Genomic DNA, 22,851 nt, shown 5'->3' with positions numbered 1-22,851 from the left:
TTTACTGTCCGAGAGATAGTGGCGCTTTGGGGAATGTATTCTGTTTCTAAGGCCTCCAATGCTGCTGCAGATAGCTAGGACATGTAAAATCCGAGCCATTTACAAATTCAGACAGTGTCATAGCGAAGGGAATTCATTGTAAATGTGGTTTATCTGCACCTTTCGCTTGATGCTAGCACAACGTAAGCTGAGTATTAGCGCTCTAGTGCTTTGTTAGAGCGTTCTGTTTACATTCCTGTTTGCTCCGGAAGCGAAAGTAAAAGCCCGTGTGCGATTTGGTTTGATGGCCTGCGCCACCCTCCGCGTCCCTGCACCATGTAGAAGGTCACACACGTGCAATGGCACCAGAGTGTTGTGTGGGGTCCTGACCAGTGTTGGCACGGGTGGAAATAATACACCCTGCAGGGCTGTGCGCGAGGGCCGCCTCTGTCGTCATGTGCACGCTCCAGAGCGGACAACTGCTCCTGCCTCCGCTGCTCTTGCGCCACCTTCCTCGGATATCGACCCTACCCCTCCGCTGGGGCTCAGCTGCGGCTGGGGCGCGGTGGAAACGAGAAGTGCCTGACCTGGAGTACCTGCAGGAGCGGACACAGGCCAGTAAAGGCTTCCGCTGCTTCATCGCAGACCCGGAGTTGGCACGGGAGGTGTTGCGCTGTTTGGAGCCTGCCGACTTAACCCGCCGAGGGGCTCGAATCTGGGAATGCAACCCTGGTAGGCGTCTCACTTTAGAGGTCCCATCTTGTACAGTGCGATTATTGCCTCACACAGCTCTGACGGTTTGACATAGTGTTGACCTGCATCTTACTATTTTATCCAAAGTTCATTACTTATTTAGGACATATGGTGTGCAATAGGGGTATTTTGCCCAAACCTGAGTTAGTAGAGGCTATAACCAACTCGAAGCCTCACATAAGGAGTATGTGAGGTTTTTATGGATCTTGCAGAATATTATGGCAAGTTTATAGCTAATTTTGAAGAAGGAACTTAGATATCACGCAGCTTTTAAGAAAGGATGTCTGCTTTGAATGGAACATAAAATTACTTTTGGATGCTGACAGCCTCAAGGTTGATTAGCAACGTCGTGCCTTTGAGTGGGTTTGACCCAGGGTGGTTATCACCACCTATGCGAACAATAAAGGTGCAGTGCTTTCTCAGATTGAAACTAATGGAAAAGAAGTTACTATCATATGTACATTGAGATCCCCCACACATTAAGAAGAGTGTTCTTGGTGATTGAGAAAAGGTAAAAACTTGTGTGTGGGGTATGAACATCTTCAGGCAGTTTGTCTGGGGGACTGCGTTTACCTTAAGAACTGACCATAAGCCTCTTGTTAAACTTACTGGTAGTGGAATGACTAAAGTGACGCCATGCACCGCTCAAATGTCATTGCACCTATTGGATTATGCACATGTAGTAGAATGTCTTCCTGGTGTGAAGAACCGAGTAGCAGTTTTTTTTTTTTTTTGCAGAGCTCCTTTGGGTTCTACCAACGTTAATATTGTGGTTTGGAATGACTGTTGTGTGGCTGATGTGGATGTGCCTGATCCAAGTACTACTAATGAATGGACCGCGGCTGAAGGAAATAATGACCTATTACAGATAGTAACACATTTGCAATGCAATAGGTCTCGCCTTTGTGAGAGTTTGAGCTATTGTCATTGTAAATGACCATGCCCTTTCATTTATGTGTTTTGAAAACCTGTAAGCGGTCCGTAAACACGCACTTAGTACTAATAGCTGGCAGTAAAAGAGGCGCAGTTACTGCCAGCCTTGCTTCTCGTAAGCAACGACTATAAGTAGAAAGTGTGTGTGTTTACGCACCGCTTGTTAAAGAGGCTCTGACGAGCTTTCCCACCCGTGTCTCCCTGATCGGAAACCCAGTGCAGCCTTGAATTCAATTACTGTGTGCTCAGTTTCGAACCATAGGCGTTGTGAACCCTCAAATTTGTAACTAGGGCTACAGAAATCTATAGAATTAGGCCGTGGCTGCATCACATCAGAATAAAGGTTTCTTCAGAATTAAAACATTTTCTCTGATTTCCATTTGACTCGCTTGGGCCTCTTCCCAACCTTTGTCTAAACCCTCCTGCAGATGCAGAGAGGATGACTCACCCATAGCCTTGAAAAAGCTCAAAAGCTTATTATAAGCTTGAGCAAAACACGTGTCAGCCATGGTTCTAATAGCTGATACACCAGAAGGGGCACCCTGGTTCTGTTTGGAAAGCACAAGGTTAGGTTCTGTTGTCTTAACTTCAAAAGAATCTCACTGAGTCATCTCTAATGATTGGAGCGCTAGGTTCTAGTGCCTGGGGCGACGCGAAGGAGGGCACTAGACCTTGGTGTGTACATGACTGCTGTATATTTGGTGACATAGAGGAAGATATGTGTGCGATAGAATAGAGGAAGATGTGTGCGATAGAAGGATGTTGGGCTAGTATGTATGTATGTATGTGTGGAAACTTTTGCAGGGGGAATCTAGTCAGAAAGCAACAAAGCGCTATACACAGTATATGGGGATGAGTCAGTATAGTATAAAAAGAGCAAGGGGACACTAGGCGCTATACACAGTATATGGTGACGAGTCAGCATAGTATAACAAGGATTAAAGATGCAATATGTCTCGCCTTTCATCAAGTTAAAGCCATTTGCTTTGCTATACAATACCATTAGCAAAGCAAATGGCTTTAACTTAATCAAAGGCGAGGCCTATTGCATTTTCAATGCTTGTTAGGTCTTGTTTCACAACGCGGCCTTCAGCGCTTCCTCCCAGCACTAGAAAAGCCCCACCCATTAGCTCCCCCAGTGGGTAGAGCCTCTTCCACAGCACGGGCTCTGTCATCACTCGTGTGACACGACTCGTAGGAGCAGATAACATTACTGTATCACTTCCGATCGTCCCACACTACCCGCTTCACAATTCTGTGTGTGGGGGTGGCAGATTAGGGGTAATGCATGCAGTACCACCCCCTTGATACCCTTCCCTCGACCAACACAGCAAGGCCCTAAAGGTGAGAACATTTCGCAGGCTGTCCCACTGAAGAGCTGCTATCCATCTTAGTGACCAATATCCAGGCCAGACCCTCTATCGTAAACACGGAGCCAACCATGAGCAAAGCTCACAGTTCATTCAACGTAGACGTTTAAACCCTGAACACGGCAGCAGGCCCAGCTTCTAACAGCAGCCTCCGCATGTCTGCCGTGGGACTGCTGCACTTTCAGTGTACTGAATGCACTGTAGAGCAAAATACATTCGGACCTTCACAACCAGCATCTCTGCTGCCAACTGCCTGGATCGCGGACACACTTGCTTCATGGCGCTTTCTGCTTTGGAAGAGTGAGCTCGCGGAGGAATAAGTGTTTTATCATCTTTGTTTGTTTAAATGTGAGTCGAACTGCTTTAGTACAAAAAGCCACACCAGGGCCCTCTTGGCTTTCCCATGGTACTTGTCAGTTGGCTGCACGGTGAGACCTGAGGCACAACACGGTGTTTCATTAACTTGATGTATGTTCATGTGAAATTCGCAAACGTAGTGATAATATCGTTTTACATTTGTCTAATTAGATAGGACTCTCACCAGCCTCTAACAGATCAACGCTAGTGTATTGAAATATGCACTGTTGTAGTGTTTTGTTACAAACGACCTTTACACATCTGACGCTGTTTGGCAGCGATCACGGCTCCCAGGGTGCTTCCCTGCACACGACAGACTCACTGCTGAACCCCCACCCGTGCCTCCAGCCCGAGGCCTACATAACCCGCCTGTCCAGTCACGCAGACCCTGCAGATTTCCATAACAGGGCAGTGTCCAACAGGCTCATGCATATTATCTGCATACATTAGCATACGCGCCGCCCCAGGTGTCCTCCCCTTCAGAAGAGTCTGGATAGCGCCACACACCGCGGGAACTTTAGTTCAGGCTTCCTGTGGAAAGGCTCGCGCTAGAAAAGCATGCCCTTAACCCCAAACACCCTTTTCTGCTAATATCGTGTTTATCATAATGCTACATTATTACAGCTAATAAGGTAGCTCGGTGGGTTCATGCACACTTCGAATGCAGCACGTGCATCAACCCCCTGATTTGTGCTGCTACCACTGGGCTTGGGAGAGTTGCAGGGTGACACAGTGTGTTGAACGCTCACGGCTGAACTATGCGGTTATCTGCAGGGCACTAGCTCGGACTCGAACCAAATAGTCAGTCTTTCAACCTTCAGAAGTCAGTCAACCGCATTATCATAAAACAAGTAACTATCACCTATTGATGACAGCCTTACAAATGGCAAGTGTGTCATATGAAACTCTTACCGGTCACAGATGCAAAGCACCCTGGACCGCGCGGTGGGTGAATGCACCTGCGCCATAACTGTGAAGGTCAAAATCCCAGCACTTAAGCACGTGTCTGCAGGCGAGGTACCCGTTCTACAAGACGATGGTGCAACAACCCTCCTCCCTCTCCTTTTCTTTGGGTGGGGGGGGGTCGTCTGAGAGCACACCATAGGTAGGCCAACATGCAGGGAGTCAGCACAGGGGCTGATTAGTGCAACAGGATAATTACACCATCACCACCTGCACCGACGGACTCCCGGAACCGCACCTCCCACACAGTTCCCTTGAATTAAGTAGTCTTGCACTACATCCTAGGTGTCAGTCATGGTTCGAGCAGACATGCATAAACATAAGCCACAGGATGGTGTACCCACAAAAGAGTCTAAAGTTCCTTTTGAATGTTAGTTATTTTCTTTATTGAGAGTATTATATTTTCTTAAAACACAGCCCAGGCTGCAGCCAACGCGTTTCGTTCAGTAAAACTGAACTTCAAACAATGCTCGATTTCGGAACAACGAATGTAAGATACGTACAAGGTAATCCCCATCAGCGATTTAGTTCTCGTTTATATTTTACAGGTGTTATTTAATCCTGCATTCTCTACGAGTTTTTGCTATTTCCAGGATGTTGGGTTTCTGGATTTTTCCCCCTACAGCATACAACTCCGGATAGTGCATGCTCTGGACAAAGTTGCCTCCAGGTGTTTATAACCGGCCATGATTGACAGGTCTGAAGTTGTGGCTGAAGGCAGTGGAAAATTGTGCCCACACAACATGCAGGTGTTGGCTTCCGTCACATATTTTGTGCCACTTTCCCAGATGAGTACATTCGGAGCAGTGCGTTTTCTAATGGGGATGTGTGTGTTCTGCGTGACTCGGAGGTGAGTGGCCTTCTGCCTTTAAAGCGTGCCACGGGAGCCTTGCTGATCCTTGAGTAATGGTGCTTAGGGAGTGCGTCGAAATTCATGTACTCTCGCTGTGTAAATGTACTTAGGGTGCACAGTCCAAGGCTAGCAGACAGTTAGGTTTATTTTCGTCCTGTGTGTTACAAAGGAAGACAAACGAGTGACCACTAAAATTGCAGTTTTACCGGGTTGCCTATTGCACGGCATTGTACCTCTGTTATCAGACACTGATCAGGTGTCTAGAGTGAAAGGTAACCCTCATTACAGCGGGCCTGTTCATTAAACACAGTCTACAACATAACTTAAAAACATTGCCAATACCTCTCACTAAACACTTATAACGTACCAAAGGCGAGACCTATTGGCTATGCCAATGCTTGTTTAAAATGAGATCCTGAGCAAAGGGAGTTACACAGATAGTGGGGATCCTGATGTTCGTGTTATCTCTGTGTAGCAAGGAACCCCTGGGCATTACAAAAAACTGGGATGCAAGGCCGCAAACACCAGTGTCATTCTTCATCGTTTGCCTGCCACACTTATCCGAAATGCTTATAGTGACGGATAAGTACTTTTGGGAAAGCGATATGGGATCCAACGTGTGGGTTTAATAATCTCAGACTCCTTTAATGTAAAAGGGCTAACAAGATGATTACAAATAAATAGGCATGCTTAAGAGTTAGTTTTCCTCCCACATCATGTGGGTCCACATTTTTCAGTCTTCAAAAGGCCTTAGAATCGCATCCCTGGCTTTCATCAGGTTTGGGATCATGAGTGCTCCATCAGTTATGCATTTATACAACTTCAGGCACTCGTGCAGGAAATAAATCATGCATACATACATTGCAGAATAATCACATTTTCTGCATTAATTAAATGCTTCTATAATATATAGAATAATCACAAAAATGCTTCATGGAAATTAAAAGACCAGGAATACACTCTCTTCTTGTTGCATGCATTTGTCGTTTTACGCCATTGTAAAATACACACATGAGGAAAGCAGCTCAAACAGCACAGCAAATTGAGATGTGATGGCAAATGTCTCTAAAAAATATTGCCTGCAAAGCATATCCATCTTGGTTACCAGAAAATGAGGGTGGGGGGGGATTGTGCCCCGTGGAGTAATGCACGAAGCAACCTTTTACTCACCTTCTATAAGTGTGATAAAGAATGAGGATTTGTAAGGTGCCCATTGCTTACTTAAATAGCGGTTTGTCCTCGTAGCGCGTGGAGCTTCTAGCATCTGATAGGGTGCACATCTTTTGACCCAGCACGCCCTCCCGCATGCATGGGTCATCACAATGCTAAGGCATGATGGGAAAACTTGTGCTACCTGCCTATCAGCCCAGCGTGTCCTCCCATGTGCTTGCATGACGCATCATCGCAATCCTCAGGCATAATGGGAAATGTAATTCCATTGTGCCCATGCAGAAGTGTTGTCTCTACTGATTTCTGCTATGATATAGTTTTTATTTAGTAAGGGTTTCAATAGTACTCATATATTTGGAGAGTGGCATATTAAATGGTGTCACTTCCTTATGTTATCAGTTAATCATTTACTTGAAGAATGGCATATAAAAGGGTGAAAAGTACAAAGGATAATATTTAAAGAAATTAACCAAAGCTGACATGATCCCAACCCCTCGAGCAGGTACTGTATTATTATGCAATGCAACTTCAATACCAGTCAGTGGCATTCATAGCTAGAAAAAAGGGGGATTGTGGTGAAACATCCTCAAAGCCTGAAATTTAATATTTTGACATCGCTGTGGAGAGTGTCCTTAATCCTCATATTATATAGTGGTTGATCTATATGTGTTTGAGATTTGTATGGCCGGGATACCTTGCAATGGTGCTGAGGAATTATGAAGTGCTACCCTATAGCTAGGGAACTTATTATTCAGGCCATCTATGTTGGTCTTAAGGTGATAAACCAATTTCTGTTCTTTCGTCATAGGAACCTGTTGGGTATTGGTATGCCACTTTCTTGAGGACCACCCTTCTAAGGTCATTTTCTGAGTTTTTTCCCAAAGGAAACGGTTTATCATTTTGGTCGGGCTTCTCTTACACTTGATGTTGCTACTGTGCTCAATAATGCGGATATGTACTTTTTGTGAGGTCTTACCTATGCACCTTAGTTGACAGGAACAGTTGATCATGTAAATAACATTCTCGCTATTGCAATTCATATGAGCCTCCCTGTGCTGATGTCAACTTCCTTTGTGGTCATTGTGACTGGACATGCTGAGCATCTGCCACATGGGTAGTGGCTAGTCACTGGTGGTAAGGCAAGGAGTCTACTAATTGATGTAGTATGTTTTGTGTGGCCCAACATATTTCTGGGTTCCCAAATGTTGCCTGTGCTCTTTAGTATTCTCCAGTGATTGAGATAATCTTTATCGCTTGGTTAGAAACAGAAGAAAAAGTGGTCACACACATTATTGTTTCCGAATACTGTTTTGAATTGTTTTCCATGAATGCTTTCCTATTATTACTGCATGCCTTCTTTCTTGCTCTTTTAGTGATCTTGCTAATGTACTAGCGGCTGCCAACCTGGTTGCCAGAGTTCTAGTCTTCTCATTGTATGTCTTTATATCCGAGCAAAAACTATCAAAACATAGGAGAGAATTCTTAGCAGTAGTTTTTTTTTTAAAAAACGTGATTTAGAAACTACCTTCTTTTATCTCCATTTTCAAATCGGAGAATAACTGCCCAGTTTTGCTAATGGTGTGTGTGAATAGCAGGAAAGGGTCTCTTTTGTAGACCTGATCAATGACTGTTAGGGTGAAGGTGGTATCCCCACACCAAATATTTAGTATGTTGTTGATGTATCTACGCCACAGTTGTATATAGTGTTTGTAGGGGTTGGTTTTAAAGTATATACAATCACTTTCAAATTGGTGGAGATGCAAACAGGCCACACTGAGGGCATCAGAAAGTTAACGGGAATGAAGAAATCCCAATCCAAGTTTATTGGTATAGGGTACGTCCCTGGTGGATGCTCGTATACAATGCCTCTATGTCCATAGAAATGAGCATGTTGGTGCCTAAAAATGCACAGGGCAGCTTTTGTGTCCTTCATAAAGAACAGAATAATTCTGACAAGGGGTCATAAGAACCAGTCGCAAAATTTCGACAAGGCTTCCAGTATCAAATTCACCCATGAAACTATGGGTCTTCTGGGTGGAAGGAACCGGGGAATTTTTGGAAGAATGTAGAAGCGAGTTGTGCGTGGATCTTTTGCTGAAACTCTGCCTCATGTTCAGTTAGCCATCCCAGTGTGAGTGCTTCTTCGATCATGTGATTGATAAACCCCCTTAATCTGTGTGTAGGATCCTCCTGTAGTACATCATAGCAATTTTTGTCAGATATTCTGTGTTTTACATATCATGGCTCATTACCACAATAGCCTTGTTATGCCCAGGCACTGTGCTCAACAGTAGGATGGTCTCATATTGATCTCTATAGAAGGAAAAGGGTTCACTCTATCACCTGCAATTTCCCTTATCTTGGCTTCATTGGTGTGTATTATCAGGAACATGCAATTAGAGGTATGCAATATTTGCATAGGGTCATTCACTTGAAGGGTGCAGACCACATAATATTTCTCCACTAAAATCCTCTTTACTTCATAGCCCTCACCATAATCAAGGTATATACTTTAGTCGAATTGCCTGGATCAGTAACCAATATTTGCTTCCCTTGACTTGTACCTGGGATGCCTGAAAATTAAGTAGGAAGTATTGCCCTAATTCAGCTAAGTATATAGCAATGGTATTTAGCAAGGACATGTTTGTATTAGCAATGAAGGAAAGAGCTGACCATTGAATAAAGTGCAAAAATGTCTATTCTTGCACAAGTACCACCAATAAGAGTGATCATTTTGCGCAAAGTTTTATATGCTTTATCAATATTCCAGTTGTGCTTCTGAAATTCTGTATTGCTAGGTTATAAAGCTCATTGTTTAAGCTTAAATGGGTGACTTGAATGAGGTGGAATTTCCTTGTCAACAAATACAATGAACAAAGTATGTCAGTTCCTTCTTGGAAAGTATGATCTAGCAGTCCGAGTCCATTGTTGACCCTAGATTCAGATGTAGAAATGAGATTCTTATCAGTCTCACCGGTGCAGGGACACCCTTCTGTCTACGGGTTCAATAAATGAGGATCGACACTGGAGTAGGAATAAACACAAATGTATTATATCTCATGAAATGGCTCCGTCATACAGAAACTATAAGTGCCTGAGAGGGAACGAACTAGAACAGCTTGTGGTCTGCCTTTTATACAGTCTGGGTACCATAGGAGTTCATTAGACAACCCCTTAGTCATGGTTACATCACACTTTACAAAACCCTCTTGTGGCTTTTTTACATAACTCTTACACAGCCCCCTTACACAACACCTACATGCTGTACTGTACAATCCACATAAACCCCTACCCACATCACTTTTATAGATAAGCAAGGGAGGTTACAGGCGTTGGTTGGCTAACAGTTTAGACATCTGTGCACATAGGCCCTTCGGCAGGGCAGGGCAGCTTACTCTGACACGCAAACGTTATCAGTATGAACAGCTTTCAGTGAACACGCAATTTCTAACTTAAAGTCCCTGTAGAAACACAAAATGGGGCTGGCAGGCAAAAATGGCTGAAAGCAGAGGCTGAGTTAACAGAATACAATTTTTACCGTTTAACAGTCCCTCCTTTTAGCCTCTGCTAAGTACATTTTGCCCAATCGAGAGTATATTTCAGATATATAAAAAACCTTTCAATTACCGAATACGTGAAGAAATCAACATCATACTGCAACAATCGAAGGTGCTCTATTTGCATCGCTCAAGCTTTCTGTATCTATTTTCATAAATTCATCTATTTGTTGCTGAAGCATTAGCTGCTTATTAGTATCACAAATATTCACTTCCTTCGGGATACAGGACATGCATAAAGAAGTACAGAGGGGGTATATAATAGGCATACATTGAATACAAAGGCAACATCCTAGAATAACGCCTACTATACAAGCTGCTATTAAAAGTAATTTCCATCCCCATGACATAACAATGTTCCAGAACCAACCAGACCAGGTCCATGTTCCAGTGTCTTGGTAGATCTCAGACGCTATCTTACGTAATTTAGAAATGGCCTGATAAACGGTAGGCGCGTTGTCCGGTATATAAACACAACAACTGGCACCGATAATTCGGCATGCACCTCCACGATCTGCAAGAATTACATCTAGAACCATACGGTTCTGCAAAACTACGAGTCTTGCTGCCTGGAGTTCCTCACTGATGTTACCTAGAGCTGTCGTAGTCTGATTAACTACTGTTTCAACTACTCTATTGAATCTTCGTATGTTCATACTGTTGAGAGGTGGCCCAACAAAGAAAAACATTCCCAAATTTACGTCAACATATTCTTGCAGTGAGGTATCGGTCTGATCCACTGCTTTAATATCTATCATTCTTTTGCTGGAGCAAAATAAACAGAGGGGAGGAGGAAAGATACATAACAAATCCCTGACCATCCTGGAGGTAGATAGAAATAACCCTTATTCCCACAAATAAAATATGTATTATGGGATGCTAGAAAACTACTAAGGGTTGGACCCGTTATAGTCAATACAGTGTTACAATCACTACTGCCTACAAAAATGGGACCAAAACCGTTTACACATAGGGTAGCTCGTGTGTCTGTTACTGTTATAATGGGGAATCCTTTCTCTAATTTAGTCCGTGTCCTTGCAAAGACATATCTCATAGCATATTCCTCCATTTCCCATTCCATTCCCTTTGCTTGCGGATCATCTTCATTGTTTGGATAACAAACTTTATTCAATTTTTTATTAAGACCCCCTACATCAGCACTAGAAACAACCCTAATTTGTGAAGCCCGCAAAAGTGCAAACCAAGCACAACAAGAACCATTGTGGGACAATGGGAGCGGAATAAGAGGAGTTCCCCCTACACCCTGGTGTGCTGGTAACAATCCACAAACCCAACAATTAGAAATATTAGTAATGCTGTGGGTGTAATGTAACATTCAAATAAATGAATTATTCTTGTAAGAGAGTCTATGCCTTTCATCTAACGGTGACAGTGTAAAATGGGAATGTTCAGACGGTGTGGGTGTTGGAGATGCAAACATGTGCACAGGATATTTTACATGTAAAAACCAAGCTATAACACAAATTCCTATGACACTAATTAAACTTGCTGCTAAATAAATAGACATACGTTTTAGTTTCTTCTTTCTCAATGTGAGGTGTTCAATATCCTGGTGGTGTTCCTCCATATTTAACGACCAAAAATCAACAATGTTCTTAATTGTATTGTCTCTTAAAAACGTTGCTCAAAATGTTCTTTTTCAAAAGGGTCTATAATTTGTGCCCAACGTATATATCAGTCAATTGGGAATTTTCAAAGAAAAAGCAAATATTTAAATCAAACAACACTTGTTCGCCTCAACAAAGTCCAAACTAAAAAAGAAAAAAATAGTTGAAGGCTTGTAGTTCAATGATAGCAATGAAAAAGGAAATCAATATAACAAGTACTCAAGGAAAAATCGCCCACTAGTTCGTCCCCTATGGCCTCAAGGATTGTTAGATATGCTGCCTCTTTCAAAGGATGCAATTCGGGTCCCCTATAAAATCCTGATGGGGAAAAGTCAGGGAACTGAAGCTCCGGGCCAAGACAAACAATTGCAATCTGGCTTCTGACCTGGTTCCTGGGAACAAGAGGTGGAAAGTTCTGACTCTACTTTCAGTCCTGGGCAAAGTAAATTAATAAGCACTCGGATAGTGTCAGGCATTCTCTGCACCAAAACCCTTCGAATTCTCTACATTCAAAAACTGTAGGACGGATGATTTTACCACAAATCAATTTGTAGTTAAAAAATGTGGGTTCTTCCACAGATTCAGGATATTCACGCCACAAACTGCACCAAACCTAGTTTGGCCGCTTCTGCAGATTAGTCTCCTGCCAAGTAGGCCCTCTAACCGGAACAGACTCGCCGCACCGTCTTTTCAAAGTATTCGCTCAGTGGATGACACGAGGTCTCAGATTGTACCTCTCTCTTCCAGCTGTCGTTTGATCAGTAAAAAGCAATTCTTCAGGTGTGGTAAAATAATGATCCGTCTTTTCTTCGTTGCTGAGAATATTGTGTGCAATTCCTGTGTTCTCAGATTCTGTAATTTGAGTCAAATCGGCTGGCACTTTCTTGCAGTGCGAGCCGTGGACCCAATTCCTTCTGTTCGTAACTCGGACTGCTATTCGGGTTGCCAAGAGGACTTGTTCCTGCCCCTTCCAACGAACTTCCAAGTTCTTCGAGCGCTGAAAATTCTTTGTCAGGACCCAGTCGCCAGGTTGTAACAAATGCCCAGGACCTTCAGAATTGTCAGGAAGTGAGTCTCGCACCTTTTGATGAATCAAAGAGCGATTGTCTGTAAGTTCCTTCATGTAATCTAACAAAATGGGGTACTTAAGTTCTCTCATTTTCTTCGGATGTGGGGGACCCCATACATTCATTGGCCTCCCAAACACTACTGCATACGGCGTAAGGCCGGACTTGCTATGTGCCACTGCTCGTGTGGACATACGAGCTAATGGCAAAGTATCAGGCTATTTAAGCCCTGTTGAGGCCTGCACCTTAGCTAGTTTAAGTTTTAAAGTCTCATTATAGCGTTCCACCAAACCAGCAGATTGTGGGTGATTAGCAGCATGAAATTTCTGACGTATGCCAAGACTTTCAGCTATTAATTTTATAACCTGTGCAATAAAATGAGGTCCAGTATCACTCCATAAAATTTTACAAATTCCGACCCGGGGGAAATACTCCTTCAAAAGGATCTTAGCTGTAGTGAGTGCAGTATTATCTTTTGTTGGATACGCCTCCACCCACTTACTAAAGGCACATACTATAACCAAGGCATACCTAAGGTTATTGCACCTTTCCAGTTCTATGAAATCTATCTGCATGTCTTCGAATGGCGCACTAGGCGGAGAGAACCCTCCTTTTGGGGTAGCCACTCCCTTCCCCGGATTGTGTTGCAAACATACCATATAGTGTTTAACAAGATGTTCAGCTGTTTTCCTTGTATCTGGATGCTCCCATACTTGCTCTAACTGTGTGGCTATACTTTTTGTACTAACATGTGCTAGGCCATGCGCCATAGTGACAAACGGTAGTACATAGGAACTGGGCAATTTCCACCTGTCCCCATCTGGCCCTCTTCTCCAACAATTTTCACTATCCAATATTCCTGTCCTCTCCCATTGTTCTTTTTCCTCTCTTGTTGCCATCTGTTGAATCTCCCTGATTTAGTTATTGACATCATAGATTGTTTTCTGCAGAGGAGTACATTAGATACATTTTCTCTTGTTGATTACGTGCTGTTTCTTTTGCAGTATTGTCTGCGAAAGCATTGCCTCTTCCCACATCATCTACCACTTTCTGGTGTGCACTACACTTAACAATAGCCAACTGCTTTGGTAGTGTTAATGCAGTTAATAAATTCTGAATTAATTCTCCATGTTGGATCCTCGTTCCGTGTGACGTCAGAAACCCCCTTTCCTGCCACAAGCGTCCGAAGTTATGTGCAACTTCAAAGGCGTACTGGCTATCTGTATAGATATTTACAGACAGTCCTTGACTAGCTCACAAGCTCTCAAGAGTGCAACAAGTTTGGCGGCCTGTGCGGACTTATAGGGGATTCGAGCCGTCTCCACAATTGTGTGCAGCGTAGTAATAGCGGAATCTGCAGTCATAGTGCCATCAGGCAACTTAAAGCAGGACCTATCTACATATAATTCACCTTGAGAATCAGACAAAGGAGTATCAGTAAGGTCCACTCGACCTTTAGTTTGTTCTTCAGTGGTGAAAATACAATCGTGTATATCACTAGACTGTTCAGAAGGCAAGGGCAACAAGGTAGCTGGATTTAGGGTCAGACATCGTTTAAGAGTTGTGTGGTGCTAACAAAGTCAGTTTGTGCCCGGTAAGACGAGCACTCGTCAAATGTTGTGTCTTAGTTTGATTCAATAATACATCAACTGAATAGGGAACAAAAACCGTCAGTTTGTGGTCCAGTACAAGTCCTGCTGAATGTCTGATCGAAATGGTAGTTGCTGCCACAGCTTTCAGACAACCAGGGAGTGCCCCGGCCACAGGGTCCAGAACTGCAGAAAAGTATGCACATGGGCGTTGTTTGTCCCCGTGTGGCTGTGTTAGGACAGACAATGCACAACCTTTTCGTTCGTGTACATACAGAGAAAATGGTTTTGTGTAATCAGGTGTTCCCAATACAGGTGCAGAGCATAACTCTGCTCAAAGTTGCTGATATGCATCCTGACACTCAAAGGACCAGGGCAATGGAAATGGGGTATCTTTTGTTGTAAGGGCAAGGAGAGGTTTAATAATGAGTGAAAAATTCAGGATCCAATGACGACAATAGGACGCCATGCCAATCAATGCCCGAACGTCCTTTTGCGTCTGAGGAATAGGTGTGTGTATGATAGATTGAATTCTGTCTTTGGTCAGCGTTCTTCCCTCGTTCCACAAGAGGTGACCTAAATAGGTAACCTCTGGTCGACAACACTGCAATTTATTTCTCGATACTTTGTGGCCCAATTTCGCAAGGTGAGTCAATAAAAGCAAGGTAGCCTTAATACAAAGTTCAGTGGTGTCGGCTGATATCAGCAGATCATCCACATATTAGTCCCTAGGGGTAACTGCAAGGTATCAAGTTTGCATTTAAGGGCCTTACTATAAATGCTCGGACTTTCTGTATACCCCTGAGGAGCACGACAGAATTGGAATGATCGCCCTTTAATTGAGAAACCAAACAAATACCTACTAGAGGGTGCAACGGGAATGGAAAAGAACGCATTTTTAAGATCTATTACCAAAAAAACAGAAGCTGTGGCTGGAATCATTGTCAATAAAGTAGTAGTGTCTGGAACTACGGGAAACTGTAGCACAACTATTTTATTGATTTCACGCAAATCAATAACAAAGCGATAAACTTTTTCTTTATCTTCAGAAATGGAACGCTTCGAAACAGGCAAGATAGGGCTGTTACAGACATTGCTATCGGTCTCTTCCAGTACTCCTTTTACGATAAGATCTTCTATAATCTGAACTAAGGAGCTTTCGCCTTCCTTGGATATTTTATACTGAGGTATGCGGGGCAAGACCGCATTCTGTTTAACCTGAATATGCACCGGTTCAATAGACAATAAGCCTACATCAGTATCACCCTCCGCCCACACAGAAGGCGGGACAGTGACTAATGCATGTGAGACTTCATCAATAACATACTGCCTATTACGTATCGGCTTACCAAATGTAACATATACACCATCCGGTGAACAATAGATGCGTGCATGGAACTGTTTGAGTAAGTCGAGACCTAGCAAATTATCAGGACAATTTGGTGCAAGAAGGAACCGTGACTGGACAGTAAACGGTCCAATAGTAAGATCCAGGGGTTTTGACACAGGACTAAGAATAGGCTTCCCAGGAAAGCCTTTGGACAGGTTATTATGGATCCGTTTTTTTTAGAAAGTGCACTTCGTGTAGCCCCAGTATCCACCAGAAACTTCTGCGAGGTCCCCAATATTTAAGCAGTAACATATGGGCCTGTCTGATCTATTGGTATGGAAACCGATCCCTCCCCTCGTCCTACGCTGTCCTAGTTAAAGTGCATACCCGTTGCATCGGATGCACTGAAATCATCTGCATAATAGGCTTTCGTCGGAGCCGGATTGTCAAAATAAATCTGTCTATTACTAGGACCAGGCGCTGTTGAGGACCCCTTTGCACTCCTCGTCCTGTACCTCTACCTTGTTCGTGAAGCAATGGGCATTCTGATCGCCAATGTCCGTCCTGTTTACAATATGCATACTGATTCTGACCCAACAGACCAAATGCCTGAGAGTCTTGACTATTCCTCCTTGGGAGGTCAGCTCTAAATACTCCACGACCCCTACCTCTCTGTGGCCCATAAACCTGTTTCAACAACATTTTAGTTTTCAATTCCTTATTTTTACCCTCTTTTTTTCTCCTGCTCTTGATTTACTTGATTCTCACAATACTGGGCCATATCCAAAATCTTTGGTGGGGCAGAGGAAGCCCACGTACTATAACTGTTGTTTCAAACCTTGTAAAAATAATCCGGGACCGACTCATCTTTCCTTTGTTTGCAGGCTACCAATTTCGCCCATGATATTTTCTTTGGTGGCACTATCTCTTTCAAATAAGTAATGATGTGACCCGTAAATCCAATAAAAGCTGTGGTGGTTTCTGCCCCTCTTTCCTATCAATATCTGCCGCTTGTAATTGGGCCCAAGTACCACCGAAGGCCGCATGGTCCTGTTTGCGGACCATACGCCAAAGGTCAGGGGGAAATATCAATCCGAAAAACATATCAATATCAACTAAAGTCATAACACAAGAAGTTTCGGCAGCATTCAATTCATCATAAAATGCACTCTGGTTTTTCCAAGGGTAAGGCCAAGAAGTTTTAAGGGCCAATACGTCTGATCGCTTCCAAGAGGAATAAATCCATTCGAACCGGAACCCAGCCACGTTAACACCCTGACCGTCACCTACGGCTTCTTGAAACACGGGGGTCGCTTCTCGCATAGGGAAGCTTTAGTCGAGGCCGACATGAGCCTCTTAAGTTTTCTTTTCGGAGTAAATATATCTTCTACTGCTACTTTTAGGGGCGCAGCGGTCAGCGCTCCTTCATTTGTCCTTTTACATATCCTAATTAATTCTCGAGGAGCTTCCTCATTCATATTAGTCCTCTATCAGTGCATTAGCCATTTCCCCTACAACATACTGCTGAGTCATTTGTGGATATTGTGTCAAAAGTCGTAAAAACCTTGTCCAATCGTATATCGTCATCCTGGACCCATTCACAAGCCCTAACCAATAATACCACTTTGTCCTCTTCCGTAAGGATAGATCTATGATGTCATTTAGGAGTTGGGGTGCACGAACTACAGTCTTTCCATCAAGAACATGGGTAGCAGCAGAGGCAGCAGGCAATGGAGGATACATTTGATGAACTACTGGAGGTAACTGGGGAGGCGCCGTCGGGACTGCATTATTTCCAACGGGATTCGGCGCATAAGAAGGCGGGGCTGGTCTACAAAGCATTTCTTCTAATTCTGAATCCTCCTCTTCTAAACCCTTAAGTCCTGCTTCTTCCTTAGTTACATATGCTTTCTGCAATTGAAGTTTAAATAGTCTCTCATCACTTTCTACACTTTCTTCTTGCATTTGTAATTGGAGCTCTTTAATCTTCTGCACGATAGTCTGTTCTTCAGTTTTCTTCCCATCTTTTTTTTTTTTAATTTGTTTCTGTTTAATATATTTTTTCCATAATCCTAAAGCATCAAACATACTCTGCCTACTTTTCTTTTTTTTAAAGTTGTTCCGCTATATATTGCAATTTATTTGAATCAAAGGTTCCATGAAGTGGCCACTGTAAACTAGCTTTGGCCTTTGTATATTTGTTCCATAATGCACTAAACAGATTGGAAGAAATACCATATTTAATGTAAATTTCATAATTCTGAGTGCCTTCTAAAGGCGCTGGCTGTCTTTCCTCTAAAACATATTTCCTGCTGCAGCAACAACATAATGTACGAAGTGTGCTCAAAACAGGCATTTTACCAAATACTTTTTAACTATAGCGTTAAGAGACTCTTATACCAAAACCAAAAGATGAGAAAAAATTCTCACATTACTTGTCAAAGGCATTTGCATATGACTTTTTCAAACAAAAATCCAAAAAAGATAACCACTTTGATCCTACCTGATTGCAGTACTCCGACTTCCACCTGCAGATCCTCGGATCAATAGATCACCTTCAAAATGCCAACCGAAAAGCCCCAGTTGAGAAACACAGCCGCCACAAAGGTCAGGTCGATAAGCTGAAAATCACCTTGAGAGCAAGTTTCAATCTGCGGGGAGCCCCTTCAATGTTTCTGTCCTGTCGAAACGACCTCCTTCTGGTCCAGCTGTGTCCCTCAATGGAGCCCAACATTGGGCGCCAATTGTAGAAATGAGATTCTTATCAGTCTCACCGGTGCAGGGACACCCTTCTGTCTACGGGTTCAATAAATGAGGATCGACACTGGAGTGGGAATAAACACAAATGTATTATATCTCATGAGATGGCTCCGTCATACAGACACTACAAGTATCTGAGAGGGAACGAACTAGAACAGCTTGTGGTCTGCCTTTTATGCAGTCTGGGTACCATAGGAGTTCATTAGAAAACCCCTTAGTCATGGTTACATCGCACTTTACATAACCCTCTTGTGGCATTTTTATATAACTCTTACACAACCCCCTTACACAACACCTACATGCTGTACTGTACAATCCTGATAAACCCCTACCCACGTCACTTTCATAGATAAGCAAGGGATGTTACAGGCAATGGTGGGCTAACAGTTTAGACATCTGTGCACATAGGCCCTTCGGCAGGGCAGGGCAGCTTACTCTGACATGCAAACGTTATCAGTATGACCAGCTTTCAGTGAACACGCAATTTCTAACTTAAAAAGTCCCCTTAGAAACACAAAATGGGGCTGGTAGACAAACGTGGCTGAAAGCAGAGGCTAAGTTAACAGAATACAATTTTTACCGTTTAACACAGAAGGTCAGGCTACATGTCATATTTTCAAGTCAACCAAACTTTTATGCCAATATATTTTATTTGGATATCCTGAGAATCAGGCATGGATCCGGTTCAACTTTTGACAAATATGTGAATACATCTCCTAGTATTTTGCCAAATCAACCTTAAAATCTGTGCTTTTTCATTCATGGATACTTAGCTGATCCTGCCACTCTCAAATTCCTTATGTGCCTGGGGACACAGGTGAAACGCGGAAGATGCTTGCTAAATATTCAGATTTATAGTTTTAAAATATTTTTTACTCCCACTTTTTCCAATTTCATTCCTGCTTTTAAGAATGGGTGTATTGAGCATCATTTAAATGTGGCTTTAAGGACTTTTGAAAATCTGTTCCCTGGAGAGAAATTCATAATACTGGCCACATTTAATGATCTAAATTGTGTCTCCCCTCGTACTTCAGAAATTTGGGTATTAATTGAACGTTTTTTATGTCTGTTTCTATTTCTCTTACAAACTTTTTAAAACTGTTCAGTATGCAATAAAGACTCACCTGTAGGTAATAGCATCCATATTTCTTGAAACAAGAGTGCTAGGGAGAGATTTTACTGGCTTTAAGATGTTAGTAGTTGGTTTTATATACAGTAAGCAAAGAAGAAATATGTTGAATAAGATCAATTTATGATCTTACAGTCTTTTTAAATATTTTTGAGATAATGCATAAACTTTTATATCCAATGTATTTCAATATAAGTATTTCATAAAGAAGTGTATTTAAAGTTGTGAAGTGTTGATTTTTTGTGCAAGCGTCTCTAGTAAACGCTGGTGGGTCAGTGGAGTTTCCTTTATATTATTAGTCTTCGGTCCTCTTATTGTGACTTTTAAAGTGTTTTTTGGGTACCCTGTTAGTTTTGCAGAGCATGTTGTATTTCAGCTTATACTTCAGTTGGCCACCAGAGATGTCTGTGTGCCAGTGTTATCCGAGATGTTCCTCTCCCTTCCTTCTTTGAGCTGCTGCACCCTAGCTGCATCTGGCATGTGGATAGCTGCATGGAGGAAGGACTGAGGAACAACTTAAGAACTGAGTGTCTTCTGATGGGCCAAACACACTCAGGGCCAAAGTGTGTAGATGGGTGGCAACGCACCTTCTGAACTCACCTGCTACGTCCTTCGTACAAGCAAAAAGGCAGCCAACTCCCAGAGATGTTGGAATGCACAGCCAGCTGCTAGGGGAGCACCGTAGGGCATGGTGCACAGTATATGTGCAGCAGTACAACAGGTGGACTCCCAAAGCCATTCCTACTTTACCTAATGATAGACCTCAGTGTTTTGTGCACTCAATGGATTATTGAAGGGTTAGTTGATTCTGCTGGTTAGAGTGCCAATTTATTGATTAATGAAATGTGAGTTTGAAAAAACGCATGCTCGAGTCAACAGACACATTGTTATTCTTAATTCGAATTCGGTTGCCCTGTAGGCACTAGCCACTGTGTTTAGACTCCAGCAGGACTCTTATTGAAGTGGCATCAAACCTCTCAAAGAAGTGTGTGACAACCCCCAGTGGACTTAAAAAAAAAAAAAAAAAAATCGTACCGAACAGTTACTCAGATCTACAGTTTTATGTTAAAGAACACCTCAGCGGCATGCTTCCTCTGTGCTTTAAAAAATTGAAGGATGAAGCTTGTTTAGGAAGCAGTGTCATAAGAGATGGCCATGAATAAACAACATATAGCTTTTGCTGGTTTTTCATGAGCCGTACACCGGGCTGCATTATTTGTACGCATATTTAAAGAAATTTGCTTCGGCTGGTCAGTCTATCAATTACTCCTTGTTTTAAATTTCCCTGTTTTGATAGTGCTTTTTAAAGGAGGACTAGTCTAGTCATTGGAGCACTGAGTGTGAAGACAATATATTTGATTTGAAAATGCTTTAATTAGTGTAATTGGTATCTACGATTTTGTATTTGTGCAATGATGTGATGTTAAAAAAAAAAAACTAATTTATTAGGTCTCGCTGAGCCAGCGCATGCGCTGCTCTGCAAGAAGTTTAGTGAGTGGCTTTTGAAAGTGCTACCAGAGGCCTCAAGCTTGCGTTCATGCGAGCGTGCACGCGCGCAGCCGCCATGTGGCTTTCTGTCAAGGCTCATTAAGCCTTGCGTGCCTCTCTCCGCCTTGCTTGCGCTTCAATCCCCCCCACCACAGATCACGTCACCACTTGTGTGTTTTTTTTTTATTTTGGTTTAGCGCGCTTGCACACAACTCCCGGGCTTGTCGTATTCAGCATCGCGTCACCACTCGCGTGTTATTTCTACCGCACCCCCTCCGATTCTCAGCCCTGCCCGCGCAGCCGCAATTGCCTCAGTGAAGTAAAAGTGATGACAATGCTGTGCCCCTTAGCATCCGCAGCAACATAACAATGGACCTGGAGTCAGTTCGCGACTAAATTGCTCCTCTTCGCCCTGTGAGGATGACTCATTGAAGCACTATAAATTCCATTTCTTTTCAAGAGGTTATGTTACCTGCGTGTGAAAATACACTGCCCAGGCCACGTGTGAAAGCAGATGCATGCACATTCCAACAATAAGCCAAGCTGCAAGCCACCACTATGTTCATAACTGAGACATATTTAAATGAATTGCTGGATGTGTAATATTAGTAGATTTCCTGTTTGTTTACTTCACCTCGCTGCTCACTAGTACTCTCAGACTTCAACATTAGACAGAGCCGCCCATCGCTGCTTGTTTATGTTGGATCCCCTCCTCCCGTTCTGCACTATAAGCCCTGCCCCCACCCTGCGTGCACAAACATGGCATTTCCCTTCTCTCATCGGCAGGCCACAGTGGTGCAGGACGGATGCTGGGGCAGCGTTCCCCATTTGTATGTTTCTGTCAGGTTCCCCGTGTGCACTCACTATCCATGCCGCCTCGTCCTTGCTTTGTGTTGTATTGCAAATGCATTTCTGCCATTTATTTATGTATATTTATTTTTGGGGAGTTTTATGTAGCGGGAACTCGACCCGAAGTTATCAGAGCACTTTTACATGAACACCAGTTGTTCTATTTCATTGTGCATCGTTACAGTTTCTTTTTCCGTGAGCAATTTCAACCTTTCGGTTTGTCGTTTTCCCCCATATGCCTTTTGTTCTTTCTGCTCTCCCTGTAGCAGCTGCTGAACTGGCTGCTCTGGCCTCTATTCTTGCCTCCATGCACTGACCATACTCTACGTCAGGGCATTTGTGCTCAGAAGACCCTCAAACTGAAGTTCACTCTCATGGGAATGTGTCCCTGGCCCCACACCGTTCATCTACACAGAAAACCAGGCTTTTGATGGCATTTTGTGAGGGCACCAGACGATTCAAGTGACACCATGCAGACAAAGTGAAGTGCCTGTATGGGGCTGTTACTTGAAAAAAAGCTAGTCCTTAAAAAATGCCTCGGGTTGTAGGACCAGTGACACTTCAAGGTCCAATACATAACGGATGATCTACTCTTCGCTATACAAAATACTGATGACAATGCTGTGCCCCTGAGCGTCCGCAGCAACATAACAATGGACCTGGAGTCAGTTTGCGACTAAATTGCTCCTCTTCGCCCTGTGAGGATGACTCTTTGAAGCACTACAAATTCCATTTCCTTTCAAGAGGTTATGTTACCTGCGTGTGAAAATACACTGCCCAGGCCACGTGTGATAGCAGATGCACGCACATTCCAATGATAAGCCAAGCTGCGAGCCACCACTATGTTCATAACTGAGACATATTTAAATGAATTGCTGGATTAAGATTTCGTGTAATATTAGTAGATTTCCTGTTTGTTTACTTCACCTCGCTGCTCACTAGTACTCTCAGACTTCAGACAGAGCCGACTTTTATGGGTTTTCCACTCTTCGTTTATTTGCAATGCGATTTATACTTGGTCGCAGCTCTGCGTCTCACACACCGCTGTGGCCTACACTGAACTCAACATAATTGAG

General features: G+C 43.1%; 1 protein-coding gene across 2 annotated transcripts in view; it reads left to right on the top strand.

Moving 5' to 3' along the window:
- Positions 1 to 22,851, top strand: part of PSME4 (proteasome activator subunit 4) — a 1,714,764-nt gene that overhangs the window by 215,261 nt on the left and 1,476,652 nt on the right. The window lies entirely within an intron of this gene.

The sequence above is a fragment of the Triturus cristatus genome, chromosome 6, assembly GCF_964204655.1.
Source record: "Triturus cristatus chromosome 6, aTriCri1.1, whole genome shotgun sequence".
NCBI lineage: Eukaryota > Metazoa > Chordata > Amphibia > Caudata > Salamandridae > Triturus > Triturus cristatus.
Note: the sequence above shows the minus strand (reverse complement) of the source record. Positions and strands in the feature narration are given on the sequence as shown.